Source organism: Bidens hawaiensis, unplaced genomic scaffold (assembly GCF_021521415.1).
Source record: "Bidens hawaiensis isolate Kalapana, Puna unplaced genomic scaffold, B.hawaiensis_p1.1 tig00003488_1, whole genome shotgun sequence".
In the NCBI taxonomy this organism is placed as follows: Eukaryota; Viridiplantae; Streptophyta; class Magnoliopsida; order Asterales; family Asteraceae; genus Bidens; species Bidens hawaiensis.
In genome coordinates this window covers 1,128,475-1,147,810 of record NW_027491195.1, presented here as the reverse complement: position 1 = coordinate 1,147,810, position 19,336 = coordinate 1,128,475, and the positions used below count along the sequence as shown (strand labels likewise).

The 19,336-nt window shown below is 33.9% G+C and overlaps 2 pseudogenes across 1 annotated transcript; one reads left to right on the top strand and one right to left on the bottom strand.

The window, feature by feature from the left end:
• The first annotated feature begins 5,557 nt into the window (after positions 1-5,557).
• LOC143623547 (SPX domain-containing protein 4 pseudogene) lies at positions 5,558-11,372 on the top strand (annotated as a pseudogene).
• Positions 11,373-11,690: 318 nt separating this feature from the next.
• LOC143623497 (phosphate transporter PHO1 homolog 3-like) lies at positions 11,691-15,834 on the bottom strand (annotated as a pseudogene). The gene is made up of 9 exons (XR_013151906.1): positions 14,948-15,834; positions 14,825-14,873; positions 14,674-14,745; positions 14,439-14,568; positions 13,499-13,884; positions 13,254-13,403; positions 13,021-13,173; positions 12,637-12,933; positions 11,691-11,930 (listed from the first exon to the last, which is right to left on the bottom strand). The product of XR_013151906.1 is annotated as a phosphate transporter PHO1 homolog 3-like (transcript).
• Between the last annotated feature and the right edge of the window lie 3,502 nt (positions 15,835-19,336).

The following is a 19,336-nucleotide window of genomic DNA, read 5'->3' as shown; positions in this document are numbered from 1 at the left end:
GAGTGAATCTTTGGTTTAACTTCCCTCCATTTTTATTTATAAATGCAGCCCAACTGTCAAGCAAGCCTACTGCTTCATTTAGTTTTCAGCCCACTTTTAGTTACAATTAGGAAATTAGATTATAAGAAATATTGAAAAGTAATTTTTGCGATCCTGTGGGTTGTAGAAAATGGATGAATGCCCTTTGCAACTCTAGTTTAAAAAATAGCTCAAATGCACCAGTGATATAGTCTTTTTCCTTCGTTAAATTTAATCGTTAAAATGTAATGCTATTTAGTAAATTTGCCATCATTTAATTATTTATGTTAGTTCATTTATATTAATTAAAACTACCACCACCAACGTCATCTCCACCTCCGTCTCCAAGTTCTCTCTCTCCTCACACTCTCGCTAACCATCGCCGCAACCACCACTGTCATCGCCACCACCGCCAACCCCCTAGATGTCACCTTCTCCATATAGTGATTATGACACTCCATCTACAGTTTTTTGGCCAAGTTCCACCGATTTCAATTTCGTTTCATATGATACGATTTTTGTTGTTTTTTATGAAGTTTTTATTTAAATATGCTAATTTTGCGAATTTATACTTTGGATTTAGGTGCGGTATTTTGTTAAAGCTAACCTATACCCTCATCAACTAGCAGTCGCAACGCCTGAGTTTTACCAATGCACGAGTTTTACCGATATTTGGTTTAACTATGCTTTTCTTTGTTATCCTTTTGTTTTTAAATGCATTTTCGGCTTTAGCGTTGATATTGTTTAAAGCGCTTACATATTTATTTTTTGGATTTATTAGTGGGTCGTAACGAGCTTAACTGATACCAACTAAATTCACGTCTTTGTGTAGCCCCAAGACAACAGGTTTTGTTACCTAGTTAAAATTAAAAGGAAAATTGTTAATTACAAGTGAATAAAAGAAGTAGAAGAGAAAAAAATAGAAACACCTTGGCAGTTGACACTTGTTAAAAAAGGCCCTTAAAATTTAATAGTAATTAATTTATGCATCTAAACAAAAGGCTGATGATTAAAAGCCAAAAGCAGAAAAAAGAGGCATCATTATCAACTAATAAATTATTATATTTCTGATTTCTTATCCTCAGTCGAGTCGACAATAATAATAATATTCATTCTCATTCCTTCACTCTGTTTCTTCCTTCAGTCAATCAAAAATCCTCTTGTTGAATATGAAATTCGGTAAAGAATTGGGAATCCATCTAGAGCAAACCCTACCCGAATGGAAGGACAAGTACTTGTGTTACAAACCCGTTAAAAAGCTATTGTATTGTATTTTAGAAAGAAATTGGTTTGATTCGGGATCTGATTTTGACTTTTGAGCATTGTGTTTACTTTTAATGGATTAAGGTTAATTAGAAAACAAAACAATATGAATTTGCAAATGTGGACTGCTATAGATGATTCAACTCTTATCTAGTGTTCTTGTATTCAGATTAATAAATTCAATCTTTTTAATATTTGATTTCAAAACATGAAATAGGTCAAATTCCTTACCCATAGATCTATATATATGTTGTAGGAACTTGCATGGGTCGGTTTGGTTTTGGGCTAAAGCATGACTTTTTAAAAACCATTCGGTTTTGTTTTTTCGGTTTAGCCATTTGGGCTTCAAACTTTTGAATCAAGAAATAAAAAAGTTGGCCAAAAATAATGAAGTTAGGCTTAATTTCTTTTGCTAGTTAATAATTTATTTGAATATCATGAATTTAGGATAAAATATTTGGACTAAACTACATAGTAAATTATTATACATTACTTAAAATTGAAACTGACAAATGGAAATCTGTAAATTCGGTTAAGTTTGGTTTTTTTTTTTTGGTTTTAGTTACACGCAACCCCCCCCCCCCCCCCCCCCCGGAAAGTTTGGTTCTTACAAAAACATAAAACTTAACCATTTAAACCGAAAGGTTATAACTTACCAAATTTATATGTTTCTTACATTTTACAACCCGATCTATCATTATATCTGTTTGTATGACGAGTCTAACCATAAAACTTAACCATTTAAACCGAAACCCACCTTTTGCTTTGGGTTCGAGTTCAGATCTAGACAATACGTAGATCTGGACGTGATTCTTGTTGCTTGACGATGTTAAACACGAGATTCCACCCTTCTTTGGCTTGGATTTTAAATCCGAGTGCTAGAGAGAAAGTATGTGTGTGTTTCTTGAGTGTGTGTGTATTTGTGTGTTTGGATGAGAAAGGAAAAGAAAAGGAAGAAGTGGTTGGGTTATATATAGAGGGGGTTTCATCGGTCCCACCACCCATTCCCAATTCCTACTTCCCAAACACTTAACATAAGACTACTTTAACGACACACACTATTAATAAAACTTTCTGTTATTTATTTAACAAAAGTTGGATGTTACAACCGCTGTCAGGTGCTTAGTGATCTGGGAGGTTATCTCGCGGCTAGAGGTTCCAGAGGATCGACGCTTAAGGTTACGGGAAGCCATTATGCGAACAAAGGTAACGGAAATCGTGAGACTCGAAATTGTTTATGTTAAAGAAATCCTTGATAAAGTTTGTTAAATATGAAAACCATGCTAATAATAAGTGTTGTGAGGGACTTAGAGTTTTCATGAACCAACATGGACTCTTATGTTTCAACACAAAAATCGAATTTTTGAAAATAAATCGATCCAAAAGCTGGGTATTTTCGTGTATCACCACGACTTGACAGACTTTCGATTAAAACACATTGTAAAACATCGAGGATCGGAGTCATACGTCGCATGAATCACCATGACTTGTGTGACATCCTAAGAGTGTTACCATGTCCTTATCACAAAGGGGACATGGTCACGTTTGAAAGCATGAAGATGCGATTTATGAGGAAGAAACATCAGAAAAACCCAAGTAAAACTCGATTTGAAAGTTTTTTGAAAATCTTTGCTTTAGGCCTAAGCCTTCGAGTTTGTGTGTGAACATGTGTGTAGGCGACACTATAAATATAAATAAAAGCAAATGAATGAACTTGTAAGTGCGGGCACATAGCACAAAGAGTATACATGCAGTTTGGGCCCTAAAGTAAACTATAACTATACTAGGCCGATACGTCTAACAACCTATCTTATAGTTACGGCTCTGATACCAATCTGTAACACCCCGGCTTTAAGCGGAATACGCCTGGGTGTGACGTACAGATCACTCATAAGCTCGTAATGCTATTAAAGCGACAATAATTATATTTATTTCATTTCAATACATCACAAATACACAATCAAATAATAATACAATAAACTCTGAATTTTGTTTCTAATAACCTAATGTCCAACTACTCTAGTCTTCAATTCTTAAACTTCAAAATGCAGCACGTTTAAATTAATATATTTTGTCAACAATAATGTTGGTGAGAATTCATAAAGTTTTGCATACGTATAATACGAAAAATGTAAAATTCACAAGTCAAGATGTATAGTCTCAATAATAAAGCAAAATAAAAATAAATACACGATATTCCCGTTCGCTTGACATAAGTCAAATCTACTAAGGAACCCCTGTTCGCCAAGCTACTTGGAGTATAGAATAATGATAATGATACCGCCATTAAAAAATGGACGATGCAGCTACGTCCCGTCGGACCCTCCCACTATGAGTATGTGTATGATACCGCCATTAACAAATGGACGATGCAGGTACGTCTCGTCGAACCTTCCACTATGAGTATGAGTCTCCACCAACAAAAACAGTCAACAACTAGCACATAATCACATAGTTTACAAGCAATATGATACAAAACAAATACATGCAAGACACGCATGTGAATTTTAGTTTGAAACATGAAACAAAGTTTGGAACGTGCTACACCCCAAAACGTGTAAAAGTAAAAGGGGTTATGAAAACTCACATGGAAAAAAGGGAAAGCGTCAACGAGTGGATGGCTTAAACAAGCTTGTTAGTTTCACGATGAGTCTCGAAGGTTGCCCCTAATTTTAAAGTATAAAACAAAATAAACATCTAATCGAAATGAACGAACTAGACACGATAGAATGGGTTTATAACTTCGGGATGGTTAAAGCGTTAAATATAATTTATGTTAACTTTTATAAAGTTGAACTAAAAAACGTAAACAATTTAAATATTATTATATATTTTATTAATTTAAGGCATTTTGATTATTATATTAATATTTATGTTTTAACAAACACTTGGTTATTGTTATGATATTATTATTTTATTGGCAAGGACACGACACTTACTTGTTCGGAAAACTTGAGCTAAAGATAACAAATCGACTTTATAATTAATGTTTTAACGAAAATATTTTTAGCGACTTAAAGTTTACATTTTATATTAATAAATAATTTCTAATTACGATTTACGAAGACGAAAATTTGGTTCTTAAGATGAAAAGAGAAAGCATATTTTATATTTAATTTATAAAATTTTTATTTAGTTTAAAATGAATTTTATGGTTTTATTTTGATTTTTAATGATTAATTTAATTATTTCAAAAGATATATAGCTGCTTTAAAGAAATGTATAAAACAGGTCCTGACCCGGGTTTTGAATCCGGGTCCTCTTGTTATAATTCCCGTGAACTAACAATCTGATCTACCACTTTCGTTTGATTAAGCATGGAAAAAGAAATATATAAACGAAGAGACTTGTTCATCTTCAACCTTAAGAAACCCTAGATTCTATTCTTATGATTTGTTCATCGATTGATAAAATTAACTTAGGGGTTTCGATTAGCGAGTTAAATTGAATCAAAACAATATTTTAATTACCTCGTATGGCGTTTGGAAGAGAGAGAACGAGGACGGCCGAAAGTTTGGTCAGAATAACCTAAAATTCCTGCTTCTAAGTGTTATGTTATGTTAGTTGAGTTTGGTTGTCGTATCATGCTTACTGGAGTGTCCTATTTATACTTTCAATTGAGTCAAACACGAGTTAATTCCATGATATGATCACGGCTTATTATCCGACGAAGGTTACGAGGTTAAACAACGATTAAAATACGTAATAATATACTTAATATGTTGATTAATATTTATTAACAAAGTCTAAATCAGTTACAACGGCTTAATTGGTCAAAGAACGAGTTAAAGGGAGTGTTTGAGGACAGCCGGAACCGTTTTCTGGTGGCCGGAAAAACGGGCAGCTGGGGAGGTTAGGGGTTGGGTTTGGATATTTTATTAATATAATATAAAAAATTTTTACATAAAAGGTCTTTCATCTTTCAGTTACTTTAAAACAGAAAATTATATTATAAATTGCAATTCAAACCTTGAACTTTGAATATTTTAAGACTAGAAATTAAAAGGTAATTTACAAATTGGATCCCGAACTTGGATAATGTTCGTATTAGACTCGAATGGTTTGTAATTTTCTTAAATCTTTAAGGCTTTAAACATTAAATCCTAAAGTTACGTTTATTGAATAAAATAAAAAGAGAACGAACGAATGATAAACGTAAACTATTGTGAATGTAATATTAACGATGAATAATGAACGCGTAACGATAAGTCGGGTCGATTAAAAATTCAATAAGGTTCGACGAATATAAAATACATTAAGCGAAACTTAAAAATATAATAATATATTTATGAACAAAACCGAAAATTTTAAATGGGTCGGGTTTTCGGTTTTGAAAAGTAACGAATGTTACACTAACAAATGGGTGGTTCCCCGGAACCACCCATTTTTCGAAATAATAGTTATTGATATATAGAAAATATTAGAATGAACCACTTTATAAATTAGAAAGGAACCACCTCATATACAATATACGTGCAGGTCTAGCTTGGAAGCTGTTGGTTTTGTAAATGAAGGCCACATTCTATTTCGTTCACCAAAAGAATTTTTATTATTTTTTTTCTTAATTTCTAATTCGGCCTTATATCAATTTTAGGGTTTTATAAAACGCACATCGTTACAAAAATGCCAATCTTTCTCCCCTTTTCATACTCTGTTGACGCACACGACACACCACTACCAGACCACCGCTGTTAATCACCGATCACCGCCTGACTGTCAGCGACCACCGCTGCTGCTTTTCGGCCGACCAAACACCACCGTTGGTCCGTTGCTCCTTCCTCCTGCCTTGCTACTCTTCCTTGAATCCTCCCACTTTAAAGGTAAGTTTAGATTCATTTGTTAAATGTTAATTGTTCTTAATGTTGTTGATTGTTAAGTTATTTGTTAAATTTTAGTTTTAATAGGTTAGTTTGCCGATTTTAATTTGGTAGTTTGTTTGTTTCTGTTAGTTTGTTAATTTTTAATTTTTTAGTTTGTTATTGTTGATTTCTAATGGTGGTGCCTTTTTATTATTTTATCACATTTTTATTATGTAATGAGCTTTGCCCGAACCATCGAACCAACCCAGACCTCTAAACGACCCGGAATTTTTTTATTTAATTCTAAAACTAGTGCACCACCTGAAAAAAATTCTTTGAATCCATTACTGCAAACCACAACACACAGAATACCAAAAACTATTAACAGTGTGCAATCCAACCCCTAAACTCTTTTAACAGTTGCTAACATTAATGTGAAACTCAAAACACAGCGACAAAAAGTTATAAGCATGACCATCAAACTATGTTTGCACGTTGAATTGATCATTTTAAACTCCTCCCTTAATAGTTGAAAACCCTAAACCACCATTCGATCACATAAATAGAGAACTCATTTGTGATGGTTTTGTTACACACCTCGATCAACACGACAAATAGGTTAATCAAACGCGTACCGGAAACTTCAACACACGGTTGCCAATGGTAAATAAAGTTCTTTTTACCATTTGAAAGTTTAGTGTCATAGGCCAATGTAAAACTTATTTTCATGTATGTCGTATTAACTTTTAAAAATGACTTTTGTTGATAATTTGATATTTAGATAAGAACATACAAGGGAATCGAAAAGAAAGAAGCAAAACCGATACATATTTTAAAGGTGTGCTTTTTCTTATGTCAAACTAATTTACTCCTAATAATGCTTCACCAATGTCCATTATGAGATTCAAACACCCGACCTTCAAGGGAAAGTTATACGCACACACACATACCATTAGAACACATGAACTTTGGTATTTGGAAGATGTTTTAAGCAAGATACATCTTTTGTTGGACTTGTGGAAATTAAACTCAATCATCTAAAAAAGCATTTTGTGTAATCATTTTACAAAAGTTCCAAATTTGTTTGTTAAAAATAGTATGTGTGGAACTGGAAAGGTATGGGCATCAGCGCTCGATTTTTGATTCAATGCATGGACACATGCATGTATTGTTTAAAGATAGAGACGAGGATGATGTATGCTTGAAAACAATAGTTTTGCAATCATCGTCATAGGAGGCTCTAAGACCATATTATATGCCGTTATTTGGTATGAGTATTGTTTCCTTTCTTTAATTACAAAACCAGATAGAGACATATTGTTTTTTAAATAACATTATTATTATTATTATTTATTATTATTATTATTATTATTATTATTATTATTATTATAGGCATGTTTGGCCCAAAACTCAAAATAGGCAAAGAAAGGGAGATTAAACACAGGCAAAATTCATACGGGTAGATACTGCTGGAATACCTTATAAGAACTGAATAGAAAAGATCAAAGAATGACCATCCTAGTGAATAAAAATATTGGAAATGAAGAATTAGTGTAAAGTTATGAAGTGAAAACTACTTTCAATTATGGAAATGAATAACGAAAAGGAAAATTAAAATCAAAGTATCAAATTTTAAATTATAACTTTTTTAAATAACTATATTAAATTTTAAAGGCAAAAATGATTTTAATAATCTAATCATTTTGTAGTTAGCCGATAATAATCTCACATGAGAATATTATTTTCAGCAGTCCCATCTTGTATATTAGTTTTTCTTTTTGGACATCCGCCAAAGAAAAAAAACTTAACTCTGCTAAGTTTTATGGACATATCAACTCCCACGAGCCTTAAACTCCAAATTAAGAACTGAAACGGCCAGCTGACTAAATCACCTAAATCACAACCGTTGGCCTCATGCTATTGTTTTAGAGCTTCAATTTGGGTATTTGAACTTTCAATTAATCAAGTTGATCATTGTTTGGAGCACCGTTTAAGTTTTACATCAATCGCTTGATTGGATTAATGAAATCTAATTTAACAAATTTAAAATGTAGATTCTCAGAAACCCTTAACTTTAATAGGTTAACATTTTTATAAAATGGGACATGTTCAAGTAATTCATTTAACTTTTTTTTAACAGTAATGGAGGCTCAGTTAATTTTGAATTCACCAAAAGATGCATGTTTGATCCTTCCTCCTCATAAGCTAGGTAGGTGAATACCTCTGACGAGATTTCAACCATCCGTCATTTTAATGCTTGAGAATGGCGTCAACCCGTTTCGGGTAATCCATTTATAAAGGATATTAGACGATCTAAAACCTAAGCATTTTGTGTAGGATGAAATTGGTGCCTCACAACTTAATATTGTTACAAGCACTAAAGTTATAAATTAAAAAATAAAGTTACAAATTAAAAAAATATTAACTTCAAAAGCCTAGTCATATAATTAAACCAAAATTGAATTGAGTGAATCTTTGGTTTAACTTCCCTCCATTTTTATTTATAAATGCAGCCCAACTGTCAAGCAAGCCTACTGCTTCATTTAGTTTTCAGCCCACTTTTAGTTACAATTAGGAAATTAGATTATAAGAAATATTGAAAAGTAATTTTTGCGATCCTGTGGGTTGTAGAAAATGGATGAATGCCCTTTGCAACTCTAGTTTAAAAAATAGCTCAAATGCACCAGTGATATAGTCTTTTTCCTTCGTTAAATTTAATCGTTAAAATGTAATGCTATTTAGTAAATTTGCCATCATTTAATTATTTATGTTAGTTCATTTATATTAATTAAAACTACCACCACCAACGTCATCTCCACCTCCGTCTCCAAGTTCTCTCTCTCCTCACACTCTCGCTAACCATCGCCGCAACCACCACTGTCATCGCCACCACCGCCAACCCCCTAGATGTCACCTTCTCCATATAGTGATTATGACACTCCATCTACAGTTTTTTGGCCAAGTTCCACCGATTTCAATTTCGTTTCATATGATACGATTTTTGTTGTTTTTTATGAAGTTTTTATTTAAATATGCTAATTTTGCGAATTTATACTTTGGATTTAGGTGCGGTATTTTGTTAAAGCTAACCTATACCCTCATCAACTAGCAGTCGCAACGCCTGAGTTTTACCAATGCACGAGTTTTACCGATATTTGGTTTAACTATGCTTTTCTTTGTTATCCTTTTGTTTTTAAATGCATTTTCGGCTTTAGCGTTGATATTGTTTAAAGCGCTTACATATTTATTTTTTGGATTTATTAGTGGGTCGTAACGAGCTTAACTGATACCAACTAAATTCACGTCTTTGTGTAGCCCCAAGACAACAGGTTTTGTTACCTAGTTAAAATTAAAAGGAAAATTGTTAATTACAAGTGAATAAAAGAAGTAGAAGAGAAAAAAATAGAAACACCTTGGCAGTTGACACTTGTTAAAAAAGGCCCTTAAAATTTAATAGTAATTAATTTATGCATCTAAACAAAAGGCTGATGATTAAAAGCCAAAAGCAGAAAAAAGAGGCATCATTATCAACTAATAAATTATTATATTTCTGATTTCTTATCCTCAGTCGAGTCGACAATAATAATAATATTCATTCTCATTCCTTCACTCTGTTTCTTCCTTCAGTCAATCAAAAATCCTCTTGTTGAATATGAAATTCGGTAAAGAATTGGGAATCCATCTAGAGCAAACCCTACCCGAATGGAAGGACAAGTACTTGTGTTACAAACCCGTTAAAAAGCTATTGTATTGTATTTTAGAAAGAAATTGGTTTGATTCGGGATCTGATTTTGACTTTTGAGCATTGTGTTTACTTTTAATGGATTAAGGTTAATTAGAAAACAAAACAATATGAATTTGCAAATGTGGACTGCTATAGATGATTCAACTCTTATCTAGTGTTCTTGTATTCAGATTAATAAATTCAATCTTTTTAATATTTGATTTCAAAACATGAAATAGGTCAAATTCCTTACCCATAGATCTATATATATGTTGTAGGAACTTGCATGGGTCGGTTTGGTTTTGGGCTAAAGCATGACTTTTTAAAAACCATTCGGTTTTGTTTTTTCGGTTTAGCCATTTGGGCTTCAAACTTTTGAATCAAGAAATAAAAAAGTTGGCCAAAAATAATGAAGTTAGGCTTAATTTCTTTTGCTAGTTAATAATTTATTTGAATATCATGAATTTAGGATAAAATATTTGGACTAAACTACATAGTAAATTATTATACATTACTTAAAATTGAAAATGACAAATGGAAATCTGTAAATTCGGTTAAGTTTGGTTTTTTTTTTTTGGTTTTAGTTACACGCAACCCCCCCCCCCCCCCCCTCCCGGAAAGTTTGGTTCTTACAAAAACATAAAACAAACCGCCAGTTTTTTGTTAGGTTTGATTATATGGTTTTTTCTTTTTTTAGGTTTCATGCACACCCCTGATATGTTGTGTTGATTTGCCCATCTGACTGCAAGACTTTAATCTTTCCTTATGAACCTGCACAAATAATTAGAATTAGCATTCGCCATTTGTGTTATTTGAATAATTACGTTTAGCATGTATATGCAATGGAGACAAAACTAATCCTAACAAACTCGAATCGGGCTGTAATTTCTTGTTTCATCTAATCAAAGTTTCGGTTTCTATCGCATAACTGCACACAAACACTACAATAATCTCTCCATTGAAAATCATCCCACTTGCTTTCATTTAATCAGGAGCTAAAACATAGAATCGAGCTAGTGAAGGATAAAAGCCGCAAAGATGGAGTTTTCACATCTGAAACCGACTTTAGTGAAAAGATGATGATGATGATACGAAAAGATTTCGTCACTATTCATGGGGAGATGGTGCTCTTAAAAAACTACAGCTCCTTAAACTTTGCAGGTAACAGGTCAAAATGATTACTTTTTTTTTTTTTTAATACAAATAGTTAATATCCTACACATGTCTTTTGTGTTTTAAGGTATCATCAAGATATTGAAAAAGATTGGTCCATGAGTGTGAGGAGAATTTGGAACTCTTGTTTCCTTTAGAAGAGGAAGTGGTGGAGTCTACTAGTGTCAAAACAAATGCGGGGTCTGGTGATGACCGAACTGGACCTTTGTCGGTTGGGGCGGGAACGTGGGACGGTTGATGCTATCAAAACTATTAATGGACTTAAGAAGGAAAGCTCTACCTCGAACCCGTTATCGTTTGCCTCTATTTTTGGCAACCAGGATGTTGAGGATTCTGGAGCTATAACCGACTCGCATTCGGAACTGGACTGTGATGATGCTCGGTCTGGTAGCTGACTGGTTGTGTTTTGTTGTTTGGTATTGACCGGGCTTAAAACTAACTGTAAAGATCGTTTTGGATATGTGGATATTTTGGTATTGTATGCCTAAATGTTACTTTGTTAAATCTTCAAAAACCGAACTGTTAAACAACTAAATCGATAAAACCAATTAGTTGGGCTCACTCAACGAGTTCGCTTGTCGCTTTGAAAACCGTATTGTCGAAACCGTCTCTGTTAAACACGAAAAAGAGAATACTGTACATTCGTATTGTAACCCTTTTAAGTCTAGGGTTTAACTGCATATTCATGATATTCATACAAAAAAGAAGAAGGTTTATTGATTCCTGTGATCTTCGTGTTGGTAGCTGAAAGGTAGTGGCACCGACTTAACAGCTCGAAACTTTCCAACATTGTTCAAATGCTCATTCTCCAACCTGAAGAAATTCCATAAACCACGCCGAATGATCTCCAAACTTGCAATTATCGCAATCAGTACGTTTTTATGGAGGAATGGAGATTCGTGGAAATCCAAAACCGTTTGCATCCAGGCAAGTCTCAGTATCACATTCAATATCTGCAAATTTGTTATATTAAGTTTAGATCTAACCTAGTTGCATCTTAATTAGGGCTTTATTTGATGTTGTAATTAGGGCCTGCAGACGAACCAAACATTTGTTCATTGAATTGTTCGTGGACCGTTCCGCGGGAAGTTTGCTTATTTAATAAGCGAACCAACATGAACAAAAACTTTTGTGTTCATTTATTTAAACAAACGAACATGAACACATGTTTTGTTTGGCCATTTATGTTCGTTTACATATTAATAGAAAATAATTAAATGTTATTTGTACTTTACAAATTATATCACCTTAATTTGTTTTATATTTGTTTGTTTGTTTGTGTTCATTTATGTTTGTTTAGCTGTGTTTAATTATGTTCATTTAGATTTTATATAAACGAACTCGACATGTTCATTTTTTAAACGAACGGACGAACATGAGCACATATATTTGTTCGATTAAGTGTCTGTGTTCGTGTAAAGTTAAATGAACGAACACGAACTTGCCGTTGTACGTGTTCGGGTTCGTTTACAAGCCTAAGTGCAGGTGAGATCCCGTAACCTACTAAATTATTAATCATAATTTATTATTAATATATTTGAACTAGAGTAATTACACTGCAAAAAATTAAGCAGTGTTAGCATAATTACTCTAGTTAGTTGTACGCTTCTCATGATAAGAGTTGTTAGTATTTGATCCGAGCATGTAATTAGTAATTACCATTGCTATGAAGTAGATAGATCTGTTTGGCAAAATAAGCTTATCTCTTAACCATGGATTCTCAGAATCCTTGCATAGCAGACCCCAATCCATCACTATATCCCAATAGGTGTTAAAAATGGTTGCAATCCCTGAGGTAGATGCAGCAATGATCTTCAAAGATAACTCTTTCTTAAGTGTCCTTTGGTACCTTTGAGTCTGAATTGTTCTTGCAATAAGAGCAATAATGGTAGAGAAGTATTTGAGTGCATTTAGAGATTGCGTAGAATCGTGGCCTCCCCACCAGCGTCTTATACACTATACAAACACATAGATTACGTACATTCATTTACATGTGTAATTTAATATAGAAAAGAAACTATCAATGCAATGTAAATTATATACCTGTAGGAATCGAATCCAATATGGTATCACAGCAATAACTATAGTAATAACATCGTAAACATAGCTGTTACTGCATGTTTTTGCATCTCTTTGCTTAAAATCTCCCCAACCGTAGTAGCATACATAGAATTGCAAATTCCTCAATAGCTGAACCTGAAATTAAGAAATTTAAACGACTCTTAGTTTCTTGATCACGTATCATCATGGTTTTCGTAGTTGTTTATGAATCTTACCTGACTAGTAAACTGATCGGCCAAGAAGAAATCAGGGAGAGTAATTGCATAGAAAGGAGCACAAATGCAATGCCATAAACAGACTAACAGAAAGAAACGGTTTGCACGATAGAAGATATTAAACGGACAGACTGATATCAGAATTACACCCTACAAAAGTACAAAACATAGTTAATGATGAAACTGATACATAAAAACATAAATGTAGTATGTGATGTATCAAGGGCAAAAGAGGAAGTTCTTACAATGACTAACGCTAGAGGGAGTAATTCAGTTAGTGCAGAGTAACTTTGCGTATTTGCATCCAATTCCATTTCAAGATTTGAGAGTACGGCTGAAAGAGTGAGTACTGATAGGCCTGAACCGAGTAGTAGAATCTCAGTATAACCTAATTCGGTACCGTGCTTGAATCCAAATATAAACGAGTAATTGACACGATAACGAGTCCATTAATATACATTTGCAGCATACATAACCATATGCAACACCAGAAATCCAAATAAGGTGTATAGTGGAAAGATGGTATCCATGTACTGAGTTCGACCCGTACCCTTAAGACTAAAAAGTTTTCTGTTATGTACGTTTACAATGATCGCCACCACAAGTGCTAACGAGCATCCAAAGAAGCAACCTGTTAAAGAAAATAGTCAATTTTCATTGGTCAACATTGTAATGTACACGCCAATTATAGGTAGGCATGTAAACAAATGATCGGACACGAACAATTCATGAACGAAGTTTTCTTGTTCGTGTTCGTTCGTAAGAAAACGAGCGTGCTTGTGTTCGTTTGTTAAGAAAAAGTGCATGTTTGTGTTCGTTCGTCTGTTAATAGTATAAACGAAAGATTAACGAATGTAAATGAACGAAGATAACCGGGTTTAAACCAATTATAAGTAATGTGAACAACAGTGTGCTGGACCTAAAAAGTTACTAAAACTAGACTAAATTGTAGTGGGCCTAAAAATTTAAATGAATATATCAACGAATGTAAACAGACAAACGTAAACTACGAACATGAATGAACGAAAGAGACAAGTGTTCACTTTAACAAAACCTTTTGTTCATGTTCGTCTATTTAATAAAGAAATATAAGCAAACTTCTTGCTTATGTTTCAAGAACCGTTCACTGAACATTCAGTTCGTTTACAGGCCTAATAATAATTCTTGTGGCCTTTAATAACTTACCTACAAAAAATGTTACCAGATGCCTCTTTTTCTTAGTATTTGGTTTTAGCGTGCTCATTCCTTGATGACGATTCCCGTTACAGAAATGCTTTACAAATGCCGATTCGACTCTCTCTATGAGATTAGCAACCTGAAGAAGATTCTTTGTTAATCATTTATCTGATTCATATGCAATCTCTCATTTATACCATTTTTATATGTAATTTGCTGATTTATAAGCATAACAGTAACACACCTCATCAGATTGGCCTAAGTAAGACTCTTCAACCATCTGCAAGTAAGCATCTGATGCATTTCTTGATGTGATCTAGACTAACAATTTTGGTCAGCAACCGAACATCTCTTGACACATGCAACCGAAAAAAAAAAAGAAAGAAAATGCTAACCTTATCATACTTCTTCATTATCTTGGAAAAGGCCAATTGATTCAAGAATCTGGTATGTAAAGCAAGATGAAATTCAGTTAATTTGTAAAACTGTTACAATCTTTTCGCTTAATTAATACTTACGCGTAGTTCTTCAGAAACCGAAGCTTTCCATGAAACTCAATAAAAGCTTGCTTCAACTTTTCTTTCGCGTCTCTAAGTTCATGCTTGTTGAATTGCGGGTCTGATTTTGAGCTACCGAAAACGTTTTTGATTGTGGATAATGGCGTTTCTGCACTCGTGTTGATTTTTATATGATTTAAAACGTCTAAAGACGCCATCTGGTATTCCTTGACTCTCTTTTCTTGGTGTTCTTCATGGATCACCTCCATTGGATAACCTGTGTTTCTTTGGTTGATGAAAGGCGAGTCAACCGTAGGATTAGTGACTTTGATTCTAAGTGCAATAAGAGCATCCATTTGTAGATTCAACTCTTCGGCTTCCTTCACAACTTCCTCCACCTTGGTTCTATAAACCTAAGCACTTTGTTAAACTCATCATCGAGTCGTCTGAAAAACACGAGCTCATACTCAGCGCCTTCCTCCGATGAGCGGAGAAATAATGTCTGATAATTCCCGCCTTCTCCTCGTTGTTCTATATCTGATGTGTGCATGGCACTCACTAGGATCACTTCATCTTCTTTATCTTTTTGGGTAGCTCGGTTATTGTACCGACTCGTTAGCCCACTGAAAGCTCTGAAAAGAGACCCTTTTCTCTTCAAAGCTGCCGCTTTCGACGGTGGCGGAGGTGCTGTCGGGTAGTTATCTGGTAACCGGTTCTGCTGCCGCCGAAAAATCAAGATGTCTTTTATAAGAAGCTTGAGGAAGTTGTAGTTCATGTATGCCTCTTGCCATTCTGGCACCATCTGTGAAGCAAATTCCTTTCCAAACTTCATTTTTTTGGGTGGTTTGCTAAGTTAAAGGTTTAGAAAAAAGAAGCCAAAAGTTAGATTTTATGGAAAAGATGTAGTGCTTATATTCTTAACTGCTGTTTGGTTGCTTGTGTTGTTTTCACATTGAATTTAAGGCATGGTACAAACCAACTTGCTTCCAGCTTTATGGTGTGTTTTGAAGAAATAATCAAACCATAGGGTCAACTTAATCTTATACAAATCTTTGCAACAATTTTTTAATTTCCATTCACATCCGAATTGATTTCGCTTTCCTACTCATATAAATTAGCTCGTTAAAAACTCAAGCTTATCTACCTCGAGCCAATTTGGCCTTAGAAATTTCCGAGTCTAGCTCAAGCTCGAGCAATTCGGTTGTTGGCTTGTGTAAACCAGCTCACTTCCTTCTATATTTGTAGTTTGGTACTGTACTATTAGGATATACTAGTGTTAACTTAAGAGAAACAACAAACCAAACACGAGTTTAGTTTTCTTGCTCAACTGGAACTACTGAGTCGAGCCGGCTAGGCGAATATTATAAACGGCTCGAACCTGAGTTGGTGTTAGCTTATATATATAAAAGATATATATTTTGGTTCTTGTAACTTGTTTGACTGTTTCATGTATATAATTAGTTGTGAAATTAGTATGTCATCCGGTCTGCCACCGGTTGCATGTCACCGTCAGACCCCAGTTGTGAAAGAGAATCCACACCTCTAGTGGATAGAAAACATAAAATAATTCCGGCGTCAATACACCCAACCAATAAATATTATATAACATCTTAAAAGTCCACTTTACAAGAACGGGTTACTATATTGCCAAATTGTCATGTCCTATTATTATTTAACCGTACAATTACACATTTTTCAAATATTATATAATATATTGTTCTCCCTAAACTCAACTGCCTTTTGGGATGATCTTAGACGTTTAAACTCTTTAACTTTAAATCATGACCATTCAAATTGCTAAAATAGCTTTTAGAAGGGGAAGTTGAGAGAGGTTTTACACCCTGGATTTACGCATAAATCTACCCCCACTGCCCTGTTTACTCGGCTTCTCTTTCTCTCCTGTTGATTACAAATCAACTGGATCTTCATCTTCTTCGATTAATATCATCAATCTTGAGTTTTGTCTAAAAAAACCCATCTTTTCATTCACCTATCGTCCCACGCACCAGTGTTCATCCCACATCAATATGTGACATTATTCATTCACACATCAACTATGTATACTGCACTGGTATTGTTATATAATTGTCTCTGTAATGCCCTTAATTGGATTATAGGATAATATTTGTATGGAATATTGGTATGACAATCCAACCCAAATTTAATATGTTGATTTTGTGGGTCCAAGGGAGTGCACACAAGTTGTTTGCTAAATAAAATGTCACTTCTTTATTAACAATTCGCTGGAATTCATGTTGGTTAAAGGTACAAAGCCATGTTTCCCTAAATTGTATACAATAATTACATGCAGACAATGTTTACACCAAGAAGTAGCCACTTTGAACGCAAAATTTATTCTGCTAGAAACTGGGAATCTAAGGTGCTGAATTTAGGATAAATACTCAAATCCGAGATAAGATGGAATAGTTAACTGGGTACAGTACGCATCACATTCATATTGCAAAACTTATTTTTTGTGCAATTATGCTCTTAAGTAGAAACTGCAGTTTCTTTGTTGTGTGTAGAACAGAATTGGAGCATACATTATTACGGCTCTTGATGCTGTAGTGAAAACCACAATTACAGGTCTTTGTGTTGAGGAAGCTATGTGTCGTCGCATTTTGCATTGGATGGACAGATTTTATAGCAGGTAAAGATTTTAAAGCTACATTTTTATTAGATATGGTGTTTTGGAACCAAATGAATTAATTGATCCGGTTTGTTTTTTTTTCTCTAGGGAGTAAAATAAAAACGTTTGTTTTCTGTTGGTAATAGTCTGAAGTGTACTCTTAATGCATAAAATCTCCTCAAATTATTTTATTTACAAACTGCTAGATTATCTTAAAACAATGTGGGGTAACTGTTTGTACTTGTCATTTTTCAATGACAAATTTTGGGTTGGGTTGTCGTGCAAACATTCATCATCTATTTTAACTTTCTTTATCTTTTTTTATTTTTTGTAATTAATGGATTTTTTTATTTAAAAAATATTCTTATGTATGATAATGCTCTAATCTCTACTTTATGTTTTGTGATCCTCAACTTAAGGGCACTAAATAATGAGTGGAAGAACTGGTTGAAGTGTATCCAAATGAGATTCAAAATGTGACATTTGTTAATTTCGGGTTATTTTATACTTGTATTCTTAATGTAAACCCGACCTGTTTTGTATCCCGAACCTTTCGATATTATCAAAATGATGAATTTTATCTTACATATTTGTTTTATAGTTGCCAGATCTCAAAAAAACACCCTTTTCGGTTCTTAAAATGCCCCGAAAATGCTCAAAAACGAACTCCAGGGACTAAAACTACCAAAATGGAGACTTGAAAGACCCATTTGTATTTGTGCTTTCTTGGGTCTATAACCAACCCATTTTCATGCAACACCCTTTATGAAAGACCCATTCAACTTACCCTATATATACACACCCATCTTCTTCATTTGTGTTTGCTCATTTCCTCATTTCTCTCTCAAATTCTTGAATTCTAAGATTGTTCTTCATAGTTTGACTCTCAAGGTCAAACTTGTAACACCCCGACCAAAGGCGGATTATACATCGGGGCGCCACATATTGTTTCATTACTCGTGACACTATTGGTGTCAATATTTATTAATACACATTTTATCGCGCACGCGCAGCGGGGAAAATAAAGAACATAAATCAAACATAAATCAATATATTATAAATTATAACATTCAAACATCATTAACTTGTCCTGATACATTTTAATTCTAGGTCCAAAAGTAAAAACGTCCTACGTGTCCACAAGCTCCAAAACAGCTACTGCAAACCTGAACATGTGTTAAAATAAACGTCAAACACTTGCGTGTTGGTGAGAAATCAAGTTTAATACAATACATAGATAACAATAAATCTGCGCGCAACATGTGTATGTCTGGTTTTCAACAAGGGTGTAATCTGATCGGGACCAACTCTAAGAGACAAGACTGCCAGTGCTCACAATTGAGCTCACAAACAAGACTAACTGTGCATGTGTAAACAAAAGAGAAAATCATAAACGAATGTTCTCCCGTGTTCATCTAATGGTACCATGAAAACTGCGGAATAGACCGTCCATACGGTTAATGATCCACACATACAAATAAACAGCCAAGTCTACGTCCTCAACACATGGGATACTGCGCGACTAAAGTTCATAAACAGTTTAAGACTCAAGTTTTGTATGAACACATGAACATCCCAAAGCATTTAAAATAAAAAGGGATTAGATACGAGATAACTCACTTGATAAACGATGCGGTGAAAGATATGCAAGAATCAACTCTTAAACAAGCAAAGTTAACCTATAATTAAGATTATTGTTTTAACGATCTGTTTTAAGTCTTGATAATAAGTTAGCATAATTAATAAGTAAATTATTATATAATATATATATATTACCGGAA